Consider the following 21,379-nt stretch of genomic DNA (forward strand, 5'->3'; position numbering starts at 1 on the left):
AAAAGCCATACATCAACAACATCCAGAAAGCCTTCTCTGGGCCCGAGCTCATTTGAAATGGACAGACGCAAAGTGGACAAGTGTGCTGTGGTCTGATGAGTCCACATTTCAGATTGTTTTGGAAATCATGGACGTCGTGTCCTCCGGACAAAAGAGGAAAAAGACCATCCAGATTGTTACCAGCGCAAAGTTCAAAAGTCAGCATCTGTGATGGTATGGGGGTGTGTTAGTGCCCATGGCATGGGCAACTTACACATCTGTGATGACACCATCAATGCTGAAAGATACATCCAGGTTTTGGAGCCACACATGCTGCCATTCAAGCAACGTCTTTTTCAGGGACGTCCCTGCTTATTTCAGCAAGACAATGCCAAGCCACATTCTGCACGTGTTACAACAGCGTGGCTTCGTAGTAAAAGAGTGCGGGTACTAGACTGGCCTGCCTGCAGTCCAGACCTGTTGCCCATTGAAAATGTGTGACGCATTATGAAGCGCAAAATATGTCAATGGAGACCCCAGACTGTTGAACAACTGAAGTCGTACCTCAAGCAAGAATGGGAAAGAATTCCACCTACAAAGCTTCAACAGTTAGTGTCCTCAGTTCCCAAATGCTTATTGAGTGTTGTTAGAAGGAAAGGTGATGTAACACAGTGGTAAACATACCACTGTCCCAGCTTTTTTGAAACATGTTGCAGGCATCCATTTCAGAATGAGCAAATATTTACACAAAAAGTACACAGTAGGCATCACTCCTACCTCTGGATGGAGCTACACCTCAAACAGAGAGAAAAAAACAGAACCAGGCATCAGAAAGACATCAAATACAGTATAATTTGTTAGCATTAAGCAACAAGAAAAACAAAAGAAATACTAATGTGATTGCCGGCCACGAGCCCTAAGCTTCACTAAAAGACCCAAACTTTAGATAAAGTTGAGTCTGTGGCCCGCTCTGTTTCCTAACAAAATGAATTTAAAAGGGTAAAAAGCATAGTAACATATTATACAAGTATGCTAGCCATATGAAAGGGAAAATAAGTGCAGAATTTGACTGTTTCATTGATGCAGGGGGATCATTCCACAGAACAGGTACACGATAAGAGAAAGCTCTGTGACCCGAAGACGTTTTCAAATTAATCAACAGTTGGGTGAAAATATAGTGTAACCTTTTTGGTGGATAATGACTCCAGTCCTTAAAAGAGTGATAAGGGTATAGCCAACATGCCACCTGTCACAAGATTAAAGGATCATTCACACGAATTGGTCTAAAAAGTCAAGAATCAGTCTAAAAAGCATTATTTTCAATGAGACGCATTGTTTTTATAGGCGTCAGAAGTGTCACGTCAAAAGCCGAGCTAAAGCGACGCTTCTGATGGGAGCGCGCATTGCTGCTTGTCGACAGGCTGACGCGGTCAAAGTTCAACCCAATCCAACTTTCGCCGCTCTGAGTTGTGACGTAGCTTCACGCTGTCCAATAGAACGATGCATCACGCCAAAACATGGAAGACTAGTAGCAGAAACCACTGATCTGTACAAAACAGAAACATATCACAGGAGTGCTCATTGACAGAGCAGTTTTCTGAAGAAAAATTCTTGATGTTTTTTTTAACTCAAAATTTCTGATTACTGTTAAAAAAAAAGTTTAGAACACTTGTAAATAAAATAGCTAAATAAATAAAAGGTTATTTAGAAACCTTTCTTCATCTGTAAATTAAAACCACCTGTAACCTTGAGCATTTATTTTTAGACAAATAAAATAACATGGGTTTATACATTTTTTTTTAAGTCTGGTAGATTATTCATATCTCATTTCAACCAGAAAAACAGATACTGTAAATAAATACAAATGTTTATTATAAATGCAACAGGAGATAATTTAAGAATGACTGCAGTGTGATTGTAAAGTAGGATTTGCAAATTAGGAAAAGTTAGGAAATGCAAAGTAGGAAATGCAAATTAATTATTTAAAAATCATACAATGTGATTTTCTAGATTTTTCTGATTTTTTTTTTTTTTTTTAGATTCTGTCTCTCACAGATCAAGTGTACCTACGATAAAAATTACAGACCTCTCCATTCTTTGTCAGTGGGAGAAAGTGCAAAACTGTCAGGGGGTCAAATACTTATTTTCCCCACTGTATATATATATATATATATATATATATATATATATATATATATATATATATATATATATATATATATATTTTTTTTTTTTTTAAAGAACGGAAAACTATGGAAAAAACGCCTGAAAAAACTAAGTTATTTGAAGTTGAGCTTTTATGGTCTCCGAAAAAAGCTGTAGCTTTGGTAAAAATAAAAAAAACTGAACCATTTACAAATTAAAGTGTTCACTCAGATCAACTGTGCTAAAAGGCTACGCTAACGTTAGCCGATCATTAAACCTTCACAGCAGTTCAGTAAACGTCACGTTTTATTTTTATATTATTTTCACCTCGATAAAGCTGCAGAACTAAACTCTGTTGGTCAAACTGGGACTTCGCATATATCCAAAAAAGTGGGAGATTTCGGGCCGAGTGGGTCTGCTTCATCCCCCCGGCTGCCTGCCTCGCTCTGCCCAGGGATGATGCCTGAATCCCCTCTTCTCTGTGCGGGTCGGCCCGCTGTCGTGGTTCGATCAATATCCCACTAATTCGTCAGGCCTCCCTCGGTCGACGTCACTCCGAAAAGTAGCTGAAAAAAAGCTTCTCCCAGCAGGGTGATGGGAAAATCTTTCTACTGCTGTTTTTTAAATCTTTTTTGTGGTTCTTCATATGCAAATGCAAGATGGCGATCGCTTCGAGTTTTTTCGGGTTGTGAAATCAGCCAGAGTGTGACGTAGCCACAATCTCCGCCCCCCTTTGCTGCTTCCGAAGCGAAGCGTCTGACGTCATGACATGTCAGGAGGTGTTGACGCATCGGACTGGCGCCTCCAGTGTGAAAGGCCCTTAAGTATACATTAAACATAAAAACTTGACAATGGTCAAGAGGAGGCTTGCAGGCCACCTGACTGTGGCAGACAGAGTCTTTCCAGCGATCTGGATGGACTGGAATTGTCAATTAGAAACCTGCGGAGTTCCGTAGTGTAGAAGAAGCAGCAACATGGAGCACGAACCAACCCAGTCTCACGTTTGTTTTTCATGCTTCCGTGACAAAATGAGTCAAATTTTCATGACAGGGTTTTTTTTAACTCACTATTCCTAACCCTACTCCTACCCCCTACCCTAACCTTAACCATAACCTAATCTTAATCCTTCCCCCTACCCTAACCATAACCACCCCGACCCTCCCGCTTCACTTTTAATTTCGTGCAGCCATCATGGAATGAATTAGAATGAATTTGTGCTGCTGTGACGAAAATGAGGCGCTTTTCGTCACAATATCACAAACCAATAGATTAATGTATATTTCGTGCTGCTGAATCACGACTTGCTGTGACACCAGGTTGCACCAACCCATGCTCCACTACCCTACCTAAATATAGATAGATGTTTGGATTTGTGCAACATTTTATAAATTTCTTAATCAAAAATGACTTTCCAGAAGGCATGATCTTCAAAGATCTCAGATTTCAAAGCCTTCTTTATTTAAATAATGTACACTTTTTTCCAGTACAGCTGCCTTAAAGGCCTTGTTCAGATGTACAAGAGCATCACTTTTAAAAACTGTGAGGGTAGTGTCAGAGTGGTTGTATTTTTACTTAGCATTACTGAGAAAACGAAATATAGCCCAGAAGGTCCAGTTTAAGCAATACATCCAAAATCTGAATTCTCACTAGACGCCAATGCACTACATTGCAGTTCATGAGACTGAGGGACAGGATTAGAGCCCCTGCATTACCGTCAGTGTGACTGAGGATACGTTCATATTTTAAAGAATTTGATCAGGATTCAATACTTGCACATATTGGATTTGACAAAGCAGCATACAACTGGATGATGGACTTAATGTCGCACATGAAACTTTGTTTTGTCTGAAGATGCTGCTGTTTTCTTCACTTTATTTTATAAGCACACAAATTTAATTTTTGATATTTCGAAACTTGGCTTTTCTCCCCTTGCAATCGCTTCATTTTACAGTTCAGTAATTCAACAAAGGAATCAGCAAACTTCATCTTTTTCTTTCTTTCTCACTGTCTTAACATTCACAGCTGTCTGCTACACAATGCAAATTAGTGGTCAATTTGTCGTTGTGTGATGTGATAGCGTCAAAACGTTTCTTTCACAGCAAACATACATAGGTTGTGACATTATGTAACTAAGAATAGCCGAGCGAGATGGGGAATGTGAGAAATTGATACTGTGGTAGTGCTGAGATGGTGTTAATATGTGGCAGGGTGGGTGTAGTGAGGGACGGGTGCATCAGATGTGTCCATCCTTCTGACATCGTATGAACCTGTAAACAAGGCGGCGTGTCAAATTCAAATTCAAATTCAAATTTATTAATTTATATAGCGCCAATTCACGACAAAATCGTCTCAAGGCGCTTCACAACATAAAAAAAGTTAAAAATTGAAAACACAATAAAAACAACCATAAGAAAAAAAACAGCAGTAAAAAAGTACAAGATTAAAAACACATCATAACACTAATGATAAAACAGGGAAAATAAATGAGTCTTTAAACGTGATTTAAAGGTCTCCACAGTGTCCGACTGCCGAATGTGTGCCGGCAGATTGTTCCACAGAGCTGGGGCACGATAGGAGAAAGCTCTGTGACCGGTAGACTTCTTATTCACCCTGGGAACACACAGAAGTCCTGCACCCTGAGAACGCAGGGCCCGAGCTGGTACATAGGGGCTTATCAAGTCAGCCAGATAGGGAGGTGCAAGTCCATGAACAATTTTATAAACTAAAATCAATACTTTAAAATCCGATCTTGCAGAAACAGGAAGCCAGTGCAGGGTCGCCAAGATTGGCGTAATGTGGTCAAACTTTCTGCTCCGTGTCAAAAGTCTGGCAGCAGCATTCTGAACCAATTGAAGACCCCTGATCCTGGACTGCGGTAAGCCAGAGAATAGATAATTACAATAGTCCAATCTAGAAGAGACAAACGCATGAATCAAAGTCTCAGCATCAGCCATAGACAGAATAGGACGAATCCTCGCTATATTTCGCAAATGAAAAAAGGCAGTCCTTGTAATGTCTCTAATGTGGAGATCAAAGGACAATGCAGGATCAAAAATTGCTCCAAGGTTCCTCACTTTATCCGTATGATGTATAACACACGGACCTAAGCTAAATGCTAGCTGATCAAATTGATGCCGATATCTTGCTGGACCAAAAACCATAACCTCAGTCTTATCAGAATTTAAAAGTAGGAAGTTACTAGACATCGAACTTCTCACTGATGCAAGACAATCCTCCAAGGACTTTATGTGAGTAAGGTTACCAGCAGTTATTGGCATATACAATTGAGTGTCATCAGCATAGCAATGAAAGGGAATCCCAAAACGCCGCAATATATTCCCGAGGAGTGCTACATAAAGAGAAAAAAGCAAGGGGCCCAAAACGGATCCCTGAGGAACCCCAAACTTCATGTCTCTACGATCGGAGGAGGTTCCATTACACAATACACAGTAGGAACGACTAGACAGGTACGACGTCAACCATGCAAGAGCAGTTCCAGTAATCCCAAAGTGATTCTCCAGCCTATTGAGTAGAATATGGTAATCCACAGTGTCAAATGCAGCACTAAGATCCAGCAGCACCAGGACCGTAGTGATATCCGAGTCCATTGCTCGCAAAAGGTCATTCACTACTTTAGTAAGTGCTGTCTCTGTGGAGTGAAATCTTCTAAAAGCAGACTGCAGTGGCTCAAAAAGATTATTCTCAGTGAGATAGTCCACGAGCTGTCGCGAGACCACTTTTTCCAGGATTTTAGAACAAAATGACAGATTTGATATCGGTCTATAATTCTTCAATGCACTAGGGTCGAGATTAGATTTTTTAAGTAATGGTTTGATCACTGCAGACTTAAAACACCTAGGAACAGATCCAGAAGTCAATGAGAGATTTACAATTTCCAGCACAGTTGGTCCAAGAATGGGCCACAAGTCCTTAAACAATTTCGTTGGTATAGGATCAATTAAACAGGTTGTGCTTTTAGTAGACGTCACGAGCTTCGTCAGTGCGCCTAACGAGATACCATCAAAATCTGTAAATCCTAATTAGTCATGGGTGTGTCAATGTCTGTGTTTTTCTTGGCACAGCTTCTCCCTCTCTTCAGCTTCCAGGATAAGAAAAATATGTTCTTCATGCTGTCGGTGCGGCATGAAAACTCAGCATCTGCAAAAAAAAAAAGAAGATGTTTCACAGTTTTAGGGGAATACAAACAGCTTGTTCTTAACTGAGGGGTGAAAATCAGTTTGGGAGTTTGAGTGTGTGTTGAGGCCCTTGTAAAAATGTATGGCTAGTACCTCAAGCAACATGTGAAGCAATGGTTACAGTCACAAAATGTGAGCCAAATGAAAACCACAAGGAAAATCAGACACTATGGCCTGGATCTTGGTCATCTCTAGTCTGCACAGTCTAAAACGCATAGTGTAAATGCATTTAGGGTGTGTTTAACTCCATGTTACCATTTACAAGGCAGACAGTCTGTGTGCAAAGTCAATGTATTTAGTCACCTAATTAGTCTTGGGTGTGTTTTGAACGTAACTTGAATTACACCAATCAGATTGCCATCTGTCATTCATTATCTGCATTGGTAGAACCTGACACATTGCTGTTTCCATGGCAAACCCAATAGGTGACAGAAGTGAGAGGTTTTCTTGTGAAGGAAATGATGATAGTGGGAATGCATGTGTCAGTGCATATGACCAGAAATAGCCCTTGCACACTGCTTCATGGGATTTTCTGTCTGCCTACAGCTGACTGTCATGGAATCCATGTAAACAAAGAAGGATACGATACTTTAAAGCCAATTTTGGACCCAGATGATGTGCCTGGGTCAAATATTAGCTCACCATTTGAGGCAGCAACAGTAGCAGAACTAAAAATATGATTAAAGTGCAAAATTGCAAGTTTAAAAAGCAAGAAAAAGGCTGACTAGCACTGATGACTGATTGCATATATCTTGCTTTTAGGAAATTATTATTTTGTGAGTGATGAGGGTAAATTGCACATATGGCGTATCCGGAAAGTATTCACGCCACTTCACTTTTTCCACATTTTGTTATGTTACAGCACAGCCTTATTCCAAAATGGAGTAAAATTCTTATGTTACTAGTGCCATGTGCCTAAGTAAAAGGCACATGGCAGCCCACCTGGAGTTTGAAAAAAAGGCACCTGAGGGACTCTCAGTCCATGAGAAACAAAATTCTCTGATCTGATGAGACAAAGATTGAACTCTTTGGTGTGAATGCCAGCCGTCATGTTTGGAGGAAACCAGGCACGCCCCTACAGTGAACCATGGTGGTCGCAGCATCATGCTGTGGGGATGTTTTTCAGCAGCAGGAACTGGGAGACTAGTCAGGATTGAGGGAAAGATGAATGCAGCAATGTACAGAGACATTCTGGATGAAAACCTGCTCCAGAGTGCTCTTGACCTCAGACTGGGGTGATGGTTAATCTTTCAGCAGGACAACTCTGTAAATGTCCTTGAGTGGCCCAGCCAGAGCCCAGACCTTAATCCGATCGAACATCTCTGGAGAGATCTGAAAATGGCTGTGCAACAAGCTTGAGATATGCTGCAAAAAAGAAGGGGCAAAGCTGCCCAAAGATAGGTGCACTGAGCTTGTGGCATCATATTCAAGAAGATTTGAGGCTATAATTGCTGCCAAAGGTGCATCAACAAAGTATTGAGCAAAGGGTGTGAGTACTTACGTATGTACATGTGAATGCTTAGTTTTTTAATTATAATAAATTTGCAAAAATTTCAAAAAAGCATTTTTCATGCTGTCATTATGGGGTGTTGTGAGTAGAATTTTGAGGGGAAAAACTGAATTCATTCCATTTTGGAATAAGGTTGTAACATAACAAAATGCAGAAAACGTAAAGCAGTGTGAATACTTTCCAGATGCATTGTACATCCAGGATCACTCTCTATATATTGCGAGCTATACAAGAAGTTGAATAATAAGGAAGGAGAAAAGGACTTGTACCGATTGGCCAGACAAAGGCGACAGAGCTGGAAAGGATGTGCAGCAGGTTTGGGTGGTAAAAGATGCACAAGGTAATGTGCTGACAAGTGAGGAATGTGTGCTGAGAAGGTGGAGGGAATATTTTGAAGAGCTGATGAATAAAGAAAATGAGTGAGAGAAAAGGCTGGATGATGTGGTGAGAGTAAATCAGGAAGTACAAGAGATTAATAAGGAAGAAGTGAGGGCTGCTATGAAGAGGATGAAGAGTGGAAAGGTAGTTGGTCCAGATGACATTCCAGTGGAGGCATGGAAATGTCTAGGAGAGATGGCAGTAGAGTTTCTAAACAGATTGTTTAATAAAATCTTGGAAAGTGAGAGGATGCCTGAGGAGTGGAGACGAAGTGTGCTGGTTCCTATTTTCAAGAACAAGGGTGATGTGCAGAGCTGCAGTAACTACAGAGGCATAAAGTTGATCAGCCACAGCATGAAGTTATGGGAAAGAGTAGTAGAAGCTAGGCTTAGAAAACAGGTGAAGATTTCTGAGCAGCAATATGGTTTCATGCCAAGAAAGAGCACTACAGATGTAATGTTTGCTCTGAGAATACTGTTGGAGAAGTACAGAGACGGCCAGAAAGAGTTACATTGTGTGTTTGTGGACTTAGAAAAAGCTTATAACAGGGTGCCAAGAGAAGAGCTGTGGTATTGTATGAGGAGGTCTGGAGTGGCAGAGAAGTATGTTAGGGTAGTGCAGGACATGAACAAGAATCGTGTGACAGTGGTGAGATGCGCAGTTGGAATGACAGACTCATTCAAGGTGGAGGTGGGATTACACCAAGGATAAGCTCTGAGTCCTTTCTTGTTTGCAGTGGTTATGGACAGGTTGACGGATGAGATCAGACAGGAGTCCCCATGGACTATGATGTTTGCAGATGACATTGTGATCTGTAGTGAGAGTAGAGAGCAAGTTGAGTCTAGTCTGGAGAGGTGGAGATTTGCTCTGGAGAGCAAGGGAATGAAAGTCAGTAGAAGCAAGACTGAGTACATGTGTGTGAATGGGAGGGAGCCCAGTGGAATATTGCGGTTACAAGGAGTAGAAGTGGTGAAAGTAGATGAGTTTAAATATTTGGGGTCAACTGTTCAAAGTAATGGAGAGTGTGGTAAAGAGGTGAAGAAGAGAGTGCAGGCAGGGTGGAGTGGGTGGAGAAAGGTGGCAGGAGTGATTTGCGACCAAAGAATATCAGCAAGAGTGAAGGGGAAAGTTTACAAGACAGTAGTGAGACCAGCTATGTTGTACGGCTTAGCGACGGTGGCACTAACAAAAAGACAGGAGGCAGAGCTGGAGGTGGCAGAGCTGAAGATGTTGAGATTCTCTTTGGGACTAACTACCTAACTAACTAAGAATGGACAAGATTAGGAAGGAACATATCAGAGGGACAGCTCAGGTTGGACAGTTTGGAGACAAAGTCAGAGAGGAGCGATTGAGATGGTTTTGACATGTGCAGAGGAGGGACCCAGGGTATATAGGGAGAAGGATGCAGAGGATGGAGCCACCAGGCAGAAGGAGAAGAGGGAGGCCAAAGAGGAGGTTTATGGATGTGTTGAAGTAGGACATGCAGGTGGTTGGTGTGACAGAGGAAGATACAGAGGACAGGGTGAGATGGAAATGATTGATCTGCTGTGGCGACCCCTAACAGGAACAGCCGAAAGACAAAGAAGAAGAAGGCATTCAGTCAGTGAGTTCGTCAATTTTGTGGAACAAACAGGTGTGAATCAGGTGTCCCCTATGTAAGGATGAAGCCAGCACCTGCTGAACATGCTTTTCTCTTTGAAAGCCTGAGGAAATGGGACGTTCAAGACATTGCTCAGAAGAACAGCGTAGTTTGGTTAAAAAGTTGATTGGAGAGGGGAAAACTTATACGCAGGTGCAAAAAATTATAAGCTGTTCATCTACAATGATCTCCAATGCTTTAAAATGGACAAAAAGCCAGAGACGTGTGGAAGAAAATGGAAAACAATCATCAAAATGGATAGAAGAATAACCAGAATGGCAAAGGCCCATTGATCAGCTCCAGGATGATCAAAGACAGTCTGGAGTTACCTGTAAGTGCTGCGACAGTTAGAAGATGCCTGTGTGAAGCTAACTTATTTGCAAGAATCCCCCGCAAAGTACCTCTGTTAAATAAAAGACATCAATCAATCAATCAGACTTCAATCAACTTTTTTCTTATATAGCGCCAAATCACAACAAACAGTTGCCCCAAGGCGCTCCACATTGTAAGGCAAGGCCATACAACAACCATGAAAAACCCCAACGGTCAAAACGACCCCCTATGAGCAAGCACTTGGCCACAGTGGGAAGGAAAAACTCCCTTTTAACAGGAAGAAACCTCCAGCAGAACCAGGCTCAGGGAGGGGCAGTCTTCTGCTGAGACTGGTTGGGGCTGAGGGAAAAAACCAGGAAAAAGACATGCCGTGAAGGGGGGCAGAGATCGATCACTAATGATTAAATGCAGAGTGATGCATATGGAGCAAAAAGAGAAAGAAACAGTGCATCATGGGAACCCCCCCACAATCTACGTCTAAAGCAGCATAACCAAGGGATGGTCCAGGGTCACCCGATCCAGCCCTAACTATAAGCCTTAGCGAAAAGGAAAGTTTTAAGCCTAATCTTAAAAGTAGAGAGGGTATCTGTCTCCCTGATCTGAATTGGGAGCTGGTTCCACAGGAGAGGAGCCTGAAAGCTGAAGGCTCTGCCTCCCATTCTACTCTTACAAACCCTAGGAACCACAAGTAAGCCCGCAGTCTGACAGCGAAGCGCTCTAATGGGGTAATATGGTACTACAAGGTCCCTAAGATAAGATGGGACCTGATTATTCAAAACCTTATAAGTAAGAAGAAGAATTTTAAATTCTATTCTAGAATTAACAGGAAGCCAATGAAGAGAGGCCAACACGGGTGAGATATGCTCTCTCCTGCTAGTCCCCATCAGTACTCTAGCTGCAGCATTCTGAACCAACTGAAGGCTTTTTAGGGAACTTTTAGGACAACCTGATAATAATGAATTACAATAGTCCAGCCTAGAGGAAATAAATGCATGAATTAGTTTTTCAGCATCACTCTGAGACAAGACCTTTCTGATTTTAGAGATATTGCGTAAATGCAAAAAGGCAGTCCTACATATTTGTTTAATATGCGCTTTGAATGACATATCCTGATCAAAAATGACTCCAAGATTGACTCCAAGACATGTGCAGAAGAGGTTACAATTTGCCAAAGAACACATCAACTGGCCTAAAGAGAAATGGAGGAATATTTTTGGGTCCAAGGGTTGCAGACAGTTTGTGAGATGACCCCCAAACTCTGAATTCAAGCCACAGTTCACAGTGAAGACAGTGAAGCATGATGGTGCAAGCATCATAATATGGGCATCTTTCTCCTACTATGGTGTTGGGCCTATATATCGCATACCACGTATCATGGATCAGTTTGGATATGTCAAAATACTTGAAGAGGTCATGTTGCGTTATGCTGAAGAGGACATGCCCTTGAAATGGGTGTTTCAACAAGACAATGACCCCAAGCACACTAGTAAACGAGCAAAATCTTGGTTCCAAACCAACAAAATTAATGCCTTGCAGATGTGAAGAAACCATGAAAAACTGTGGTTATACAACTAAATACTAGTTTAGTGTTTCACACGATTGCTAAAAAAAAAGCAGTTTGAACATAATAGTTTTGAGTTGGTAGCGTCAACAGCAGATGCTACTATTATTGTGAACACCCCCTTTTCTACTTTTTTTTCTAATAGCCCAATTTCATAGCCTTAAGAGTGTGCATATCATGAATGCTTGGTCTTGTTGGATTTGTGATAATCTACTGAATCTACTGGTACCTTGTTTCCCATGTAACAATAAGAAATATACTCAAAACCTGGATTAATCTTTTTAGTCACATAGCACTACTATTATTCTGAACACTACTGTATATGCCTGTGTGTGGGTTTGTTTAGTATGGGAATGTCATTGCACACTGACAAACACACAGTCCTTGCAAGATCCTTAGCTTGGTCCAATGGCTGGGAAACCCCAGATGATCAGGTTCTGATGCCCTGCTGCACCCTTCATTTGCTTTGACAGCCACTGGGTTACAAGTGAACACTTCCTCTTCTTGATTCACCATTGAGAACTTGTTTCACCAGAACCCCACTAGCTCTCTTGTGTTCAGGTTTCCTCTTAGGCCTCCATACCTACCATGACATTCCCATGGAACACATGGTCTGCACTGTACCTCATTACAACAGGTAACTTGCTACTTGATCCATTACCCAGGTGCCACAATGCAGAAGAGGAATTCCTGGTTGAAGCATGTGAGAGTCTTTGACTCCTCCTGGACGGGTCAACTGTCCATTCCAAGTTACTTTGCCAGCCAAGATTTGTGCCCATTTACAGCTTGGGTTGACTGAGACAATGCATATGACGTGTGAACACAGACAGATAGCATGACTGGGAATCAAACACAGGTCTACATATTGGTACAAATAACAACAACTTTCCCTGAGCTACCTTCCAGACACGGCAGCTTGATAAAGCATCTACATGGATAGGGATTTGTAGCTTTGACAGAATCTTAAAACCAAAAAAAAAAACAGTGAAGAAATATTATTTCATTGGTATTTCAAATTAAATATATATATTTAATTTGATATACCAATGAAATAATAGTTTGATGAGCTAAGGCCTAATGTACATCCTCATTTGTACAAGTGTATATAAATGATGTGTCAATACGGCACCATGTAAATAGTAGAAAAAGTCAATGTTGAAGTTTAGATCAGGTTTTTGGCAATCTGAGGTGAATTTGTTTTGTGCTGCCTCATGATAGCAATGCACAACACTATGCCCGACTACAACTCAATATATGACCAACTCACCTATGGGCAAACAGCTGAGTGCAAGTAGTACTGGTATTCAAACAAATTATGCTCCTGGTGTGAATATGATGTGTGCTGTTTGCACCTGCTTAAGATACCCTCCAAAGACTCCAAACATGGTGGTGTACAATTTTGCACAGCCAAATGCACACTTAGGTCAATAACGTATCAATAATTGTTTACTATAACTCTGAACAAACTGTGTCTAGTAACGACACAAAACGAAAACACTTCATAATTCAACAAAAAGTGCCTTCTGCTGTCAGAACTGTTAAAAAATATCCCAGCAAAGGCTACTTTGTCACTCAATGTACAATAAATGCAAACTGCATATATTTGTGTTTGTGTATCCTCCAAGTTGGCAAAGATTATTGTTGTGTTGCACTGCAAAAACAGAAAAATAAAGAATGACAAATCTTTAAAGTACTTATTGTACTACCAAACAAATACTTTTAGCAGGCTTTGGCCACAGATTTTTATTGCTATCACATCAAATGCTATCTCCTGCTACACACAGCAGAAAAAAAAAATCTCTTGGAGTACCGCCTCATCCAGCCCTGGATGTCTTCCACTATATGTCCACACACCCAGCAGCCAGTGCATGTAGAAGTGACATCTGGTCATGTGGGCGGTGATCATAAACCTTCCATCTCCATGCAGAAAGAAATTCTTCAGTGGGGTTGAGGAGAGTATGGTGGCTGGAATAATGACATCATCCTGGGATGGGCTGTAAACTGCTCTGTGACTTGGCAGGAGTGGTGAAAGGCCACATTGTCAGATAGAATCACAAATATTGGTGAATGCTGCCTCTCATGGTGCTTTCATACAGTTCATCAAGAAAAGCAATAAGGCGTGCTGTATCGTATGGGTCAATGATGGCCTTCTGCAGCTGCAGTCCATTGCAGCACACATGGCAATGTTAACTCCCCCCCAAGCCTGGAAATCAGTTGTCTTTTTCCTGATCACATTCCTTCTATAGTGGAATCTTTTTGCCAAGTTGAAACTACTCTCATCTACAAATAGGAACGTTTGTTCAGTCTGACCGGCTTTGAGCTCTTTGATTCTCTTCAGTAAATTACAGAATATATTGTGGATTAGAAGTCACAAATTACATAGCCTACTGGGTTGTGCAGAATATCAAAGAAATTACCTGTGTGTTTGCTGTTCTGTTCAAAATCACCTAAAATTTATATGCCTGTTGCTTGACAAAACTGTATCTTCTACAGTTCAGCATGTAGCTTTGAGGTTAATATTAGAAATACCAAAATTCTGTGTCTGTCCATGTCCAAATGATGCTGCTTTACATAAGATTTAGGGATGGAACAGCTCATTTTAGGCTTTGGTTAAATATGTCAAAGAGGTCCATATAGAAACTTAAGGCACACCCAATGGGCTGGTCTGTGCTCTGGGCAACACACGCCAAACATTCTGAAGGAGAGAGACCATTAAACCAGTGCTCCTTCAGGGAGTGGGTGTGGCAAGATACTTTCCATTTAAAGTAACAAGTACAATCTTTTTCTTCCAACCTAAAAATTGTATAGACTGTATATGCACTGGACAAACCCTGGGGGACATCGCCCATAGGTTTTCTACAGAAACCTGGAGGAGCACTTACTCTGCCTATGTCCTGGTCAACCCATATTTGGTGAGACTTGTGGGACCTGGGCGGGACGAATGAAGCCTGAACAGACAATTCTATCTTGGACTCTGAACCCAAACTAAGCTAACAGGCTAAGCTTGGTTCTGGTTTGTATTAAATCATATTTTTGTGGACTCTGTGGCGGTTCTTACAGTGGTGTGCTTTGGTGTGGGCATTAAAAATTATGACCTGCTTAATTCCTTAGTAATCATGGATTAATTGGACCTAATGTTATTAATCACCGTGTTCCTGTTTATTCAAAATGTGATGGCTTAAAATATCTTAAACTGATGAGTTATGTAAAACATTCAGCCCAGTACAGTTGTCAGGATTGGGGAAGCTAACTGTAGACACCAAAACAGTTTTGTGTACCAGGCTATAATGTGTTTATTAGTGCAGTAAATTTGGTCTATAGGTATTGACTCACTTTTGGAGCTATTCTCCAGTGGTCATTAGAGGAACTGCAGACTTTGGAACTTCCTCATTGGCCTTAGGTTTCAGCAACAGCGGTTGAATTCAAAGACACTCCAAAAACCTATAAACAAATAAATAAATAAAATGGTGTGGCAGACTTGTACATATTGCCAAAATTTCATTGCAGCAACTCAGAATGGTACTCAGTAGTTTGTATAGCCCCCACATGCTTGTATGCATGCCTGACCACATCGTGCATGCTCCTAATGAGATGACAGATGGTGTCCTTTGGGATCTTCTCCAAGATCTGAAACAGAACATCATTTAGCTCCTGGACAGTGTGAATGCAACCTGGCAGTGACGGCAGATCAACCAAAACATAATGTCCCAGAGGTGTTCTACTGGATTTAGGTCAGGCGAGTGTGGGGACTAGTCAGTGGTATCAATTCCTTCATCCTCCAGGAACTGCCTGCATACTCTTGCCACATGATGCCAGGCATTGTTGTGCACCAGGAGGAACCCAGGACCCACTGCACCAGCATAGGGTCTGACAATGGGTTCAAGGATTTCATCCCAATATCATCCCAATATCTAATAGTCAGGGTGCAGTTGTCTTGGCCTGTCGAGGTCTGTGTGTCCTTCCAGAGATATGCCTCATCAGACCAGCGCTGACCCACTACCAAACCGGTCATGGTAAATGAAGCTGCAGTTAGCAGAATGTTCTCCATAGCATTTCTAGACCCTTTCAGATCTGTCACATGTGCTCAGGTTGAAGCTGCTCTCCTGTGTGAAAAGTATAAGGTATAAGTGCCAGGCCTGCCAATTCTGGTGTTCTTTGGCAAATGCCTGTCGAGCTCCATGATGCCAGCTAGAGGTCATTATGTAGGGCTCTGGCATATATATATATATATATATATATATATATATATATATATATATATATATATATATATATATATATATATATATATATATATATATATAGATGGAGGTGGAGATATGCTCTGGAGAGAAGGGGAATGAAAGTCAGTAGGAGCAAGACTGAGTAATGTGTGTGAATGAGAGGGAGCCTGGTGGAATAGTGCGGTTACAAGAAGTACAGGTGGTGAAAGCAAAGGAGTTTAAGTAATTGGGGTCAACCATCCAAAGTAATGGAGAGTGTGGTAGAGAGGTGAAGAAGAGAGTCCAGGCAGGGTGGAGAAAGGTGGCAGGAGTCATTTGTGACCGAAGAATATCTGCAAGAGTGAAGGGGAAGTTTACAAGACAGTAGTGAGACCAGCTATGTTGTAAGGATTAGAGACAGTGGCACTAACAAAAAGACAGGAGGCAGAGCTGGAAGTGACAGAGCTGAAGATGTTGTGAATCTCTTTGGGAGTGATGAGAATGGTCAGGATTAGGAACTAACATATCAAAGGGACAGCTTAAGTAGGACGGTTTGGAGACAAAGTCAGAGAGGTGAGATTGAGATGGTTTGGACAAGTGCAGAGGAGGGACTGGGAATATATTGGGAGAAGGATGCCACCAGGTAGGAGGAGAACCGGGAGGCCAAAGAGGAGGTTTATGAATGTGCTGAGGGAGGACATGCAAGTGGTTGGTGTGACAGAGGAAGATACAGAAGACAGGGTGAAGTGGAAACGACTGATCTGCTGTGGTGACCCCTAACGGGAACAGCTGAAAGGAAAAGGATACGATTATTGCACAATTATCGCTTTGGGTTTCCTGGTTTGTTTTGCAGCGGTTTTATTCCACCAAAACATCAAATCTAGGTTTGCATCTCAGATGTACCTTCTGGCAAATTGTAACTGAACTTTCAGGTCTTCCTTTTAAGAAAACCCTCCTCTATACCACTTCATCATGAAGATGGATAACTAGGGTTACAAAATGCAAAACATGCACTATGCACAATTTCTCCAATCACAGCCAGAGAAGCCTATAATGTCATCTGGGTTGTCTAGGTGTCTTGGTGGCTTTCCTCACTCTTCTCCTTCTTGTTTCATTTTTGAGAACTGTCTACTCTATACAGATTTACCATAGAGTGCCATACTGTTTGTTTTTCTTCATAATTGATGTAAATAAAGTCCAAGATTCAATTCCAATACTTTTGAAGGGCAGTATACAGTCCTGTACAAAATGAACAAAGTGTTGATACCAAAGTATGTCACATTTTTGTGGTTACATCTAAAACTTGAGTTGGGTTATTTTATGCACAACAATTTTGTATCACAGGTTTATAGGAGTCTGTATTATCAAGTACATAAACTGTAGAAATGTAACCAACAGCTGTTGAGTGTTAAGAAAAAAAAACTTTTTTTGCTCCCAACAGGTGCTAAAACTTTCTTAACCTCATACTAGAGTTTCCAATACTTCAGGTAAACATGAGCATAATTAATGTAGTTTGAATGTGGAGTTTCTGGTCATTTTTCTTCACAGGTGTGTTCTCACAAAGCAGGCTGGATATAATTAGACTGAATGTGGACAAAAGAGACATCATATGGCATATGGCAGGGTCAGATGGAGAAAGGAAATCTTGTCATACAGCAGCGGAAATCTATGGACTTACATACATATGGATTTATGACAACTGGCATAAGGAATCATGAATAACGTACAGATGGATGTTCTTATATAAGCATCAATTGTTAATTGAAGAAGCTGTCACATTCCCTGGGGCTGTCAACATAGTGTTATGAGCATTCAAAGTCAGCTTGATCAAATTAATGGTCTTTTCAGTGCTGCCTGATTCCCCTGTAATCCATCTTTTGTGTTTTCTGTAAAAAAATAAAAATAAATAAAAGACTAAAATTTAGTTCCTGCACCCACATCGTGAAGAGGAAGCTTTTTCTTTTGTGTGTGTGTGTGTGTGTGTGTGTTTGGCACTCACACTTCAACAACGCCAGCGCTGAGCGCGGTCTTTGCTCAGGTGATTTCCTCGAAACCCAAAGCCCTGGATGACGACGACCTCTGATGTTTTTTTTTCTTGTCTCGTCTCAGTAAACAAACGGTGGTATCAGCAAGAAAAAGGGCTCGTTGTGCCGGAGAGCCCAGGTGTGCTGACAGGTCGATCTCTCTAGTCCATGTGGGGTTCACTGGGGAAATCATCAGCTTTCATCCTCTCACAGAATTAGTTTTTATGAAGCAGAAGATGAAAAGTCAAACAGTGTTCACATTACAAGCAAACAAGTTGGTTGGTTGATTGGAGTGGATGATCTGAGCCGAACTCAGCAATAAGAAATAAATATTCTAAGGTATACATTTATGATCAGCTATACATTTGAAAGCTTCCCATGGCAAGTTCAGCTCCTTTGCAGAAAACAACAACTTTACTCATCAATCACAGTCTTTCCAATGGATACAATTTGAAGCCACAATTATGTACAAAACAGCAAAAACAAAAGACGACAATGAAAGTTCTGTACAATAAATTAGCGTTGTTTTTCAATTTCAACTAAGACAGGCAATTACATGATCATTACTACTGATTTCCTGAATTTACTCGATTGGTTCAAATTAGCAGGATGTGTTGGTTTACAAACGTAAGCAGAAGCTAAACAGTAACTCATCTGTCATCTGTTGTTTCATATACAAGTAAAATGCCATTTTGGGACCTACTCCTTACTCTTATAATCTTGCATTTGTGAAGTTAAATTTGAACAAAATTAGTGTGTAAGTAAAAATGACACTAATAATTGAGTTCTTATGTCCAGATGTGTAAAACACCACACAGACACCAACATTAGTAAACCACGGAATATATATTACATTAGCAATTTCACACAATGTAATTCTAGCATTTTCATTCTGTATATATTATCCAAACGATCAAAAACCAGACATGCTTGCAACATGAAGTATTGAACATGCACTGCAAATAAATTCAGAACAATTTTAAAGACTTTAGGAAAAACAAATATTTTATTTAAAATGTTGATTTTGTTTTTAGACTGCAGTTTGACTTGAATTTTGAAAAATTGAGATTGTACTTTTTTGTAGATTTTGCATTGGATTGCAATGTTTCTGATATTTTTCCTGATTACTGACAAACCACAGATCTATGATCAAGCTCACATAATAATACCTGATGTTTTGCCTTAGTAGTTGCATGCATTTATTATATATAATTTGTGATGAAATACCTGAATTAACCAACTTGTCAACCTCTATACTGAAGAGCCTGAGAGGTCTGTTTAAGAATGTAATTGACAAATACACGTGGACAAAATTGTTGGCATCCCAATATTTTATGTACACATTTCAATATATAACCAGAAATAAATGTAAATAAAGAAATTTTGTTGAAGTTATTTGGCAACAAGAACAAAAATGCAAAATGCTTTCATAAAGTGAAAAAAAAAATACAAAATGCTTTCATAAAGTGAAAAAAAAAATCTAACAGAAAATGTATTAGCACCCTTTGATGAATTTACAGTAAATCATCACTTTACAGCTGATTTTCTTTAGACAAGTCAGGGGATGGATACATGAACATTTTCAATTTGCTGACTACGTCTTGGATGTCAGTTACATCATCCTTAAGAAATACAAACAGTATGGTACTGTATGGTAAATCTGTCTAGATGAGGCAGCTCTCAAAAACTGAGTGGTTTCAAGCCACACTAAACTCCTGACTAAATTCCAGATGCACAAGGAGAATGGTACACATGCACTTGAACCAGGGACTTTCTTGCTGGGAGGCAAGCAAAGTAAGCAAGCACTATGGTGACAAGAAAAAAAAACTCTACAGCATTTACTCCACACACACACACACACACACACACACTCCACACACACACACACACACACACACACACACACACACACACACACACACACACACACACACACACACACACACACACACACACAGTATGGGATGATGAGAAAGAAAGAGATGTGCATGTGAATGAGCGGAATCAACACTAAGCTTGAGACATAATGTTTATGACGGTTTTTTTTTGTTTATTATTATTATTATTTGTTGTGGTGTCTGTGTTTGCTTTAGATGTTACATCACCATGAACTCTGTCTTGGGGAGCCCGCCTTAACAACCCTACATTCGTGCCCAGTATTGCATGGTTGCACCACTGCATTCAGCCATCCAGTGCAGTACCATTTAGTGACCTGTATAAAATGTAAAAAAAAACTTGAACAGAGTAAAGTCTACAGTTTTTTTTCACTCAGGTCACTATGGTGACTCTGTATAGCTCATTTAACCAGTGTTGCCACAGTTACTTTGAAAAGTTACTTTATTAGTTACTTTTTTATTTGCTTATTACAGTTACTTTATTAGCAGCTGCCGGCTGAATGTGACTAATAAGGCAACTAGTCATCTAACTTGGTTACGCTTAAGATTGATAATCAGCAAAGTAACTCATCAGAAAAGTAACCAATGATTACTTTTCTGAGTACTCAATCTTAAAAATAACCAAGTTAGATTACTAGTTACTTTATTAGTTACATTCAGCAGCTGCTGACAAGTTATCCGCAGCTGCTAATGAAGTAACTGCATAAAGTAACTAATAAAGTAATTTTTCAAAGTAATGTGACAACACTGCATTTAACACATTTTAAATTTATTAGTCACATGTGTTAGGATGTCAATGGACTTGCCTGTTTCTACCAAAGAAGTACAAAGATATATACAAAAAAGAAGTGAGCTGGGAACAAGACAAAAACATTTTTACAATACTAGAGAAAAGAAAAAAAAAAAACAAACACACAACAAAATAACAAAAAGTTCAATAAAAAAAATAAATGACTAAATAAAAAGGTTTGAGCAACAAGAATACTGTTGATTATCATTTGTCTCAAACATATTGCTCTTAGGCTGATTTCACATCATGTTTTATGAATATAGCAAATTTAGATTTCTCAGTTTTTGCAAAGGAACTCTTCAGTGTGCCACTGTCGAGCCTAATTGTCCATTTGAATAAATATTAAATAAAGAATTTGGGTACTCATTAATGGTAACTTCCGTAACATCCATAGACCGGCCCCAAATTGGTGCCCAGTGTGTAGTGAGAGCCTTGCATGGCAGCACCCTGACATCAGTGTGTGTAAGACAGACTGGGTGAATGTGAGGCATTATTGTAAAGTGCTTTGATCTTCTGATATAGATGGAAAAGTGCTACAGAAATGCAGTCCATTTAACCACAGCTGTTACAGAACTAACTTTAACCAATTTTCAACAAACCCTTTATTTTAAACTACTGTAAATCAACAAATAACCAACTCCAATAACATCTGGAAAATATTCTCTATGTTGGGTTTGTGAAACTGTCCTAAATTATAGCACTTGCCTCATCATCTCTGACATTGTGG

This window comes from Thalassophryne amazonica, chromosome 7, assembly GCF_902500255.1.
Source record: "Thalassophryne amazonica chromosome 7, fThaAma1.1, whole genome shotgun sequence".
NCBI classification, from domain to species: Eukaryota; Metazoa; Chordata; class Actinopteri; order Batrachoidiformes; family Batrachoididae; genus Thalassophryne; species Thalassophryne amazonica.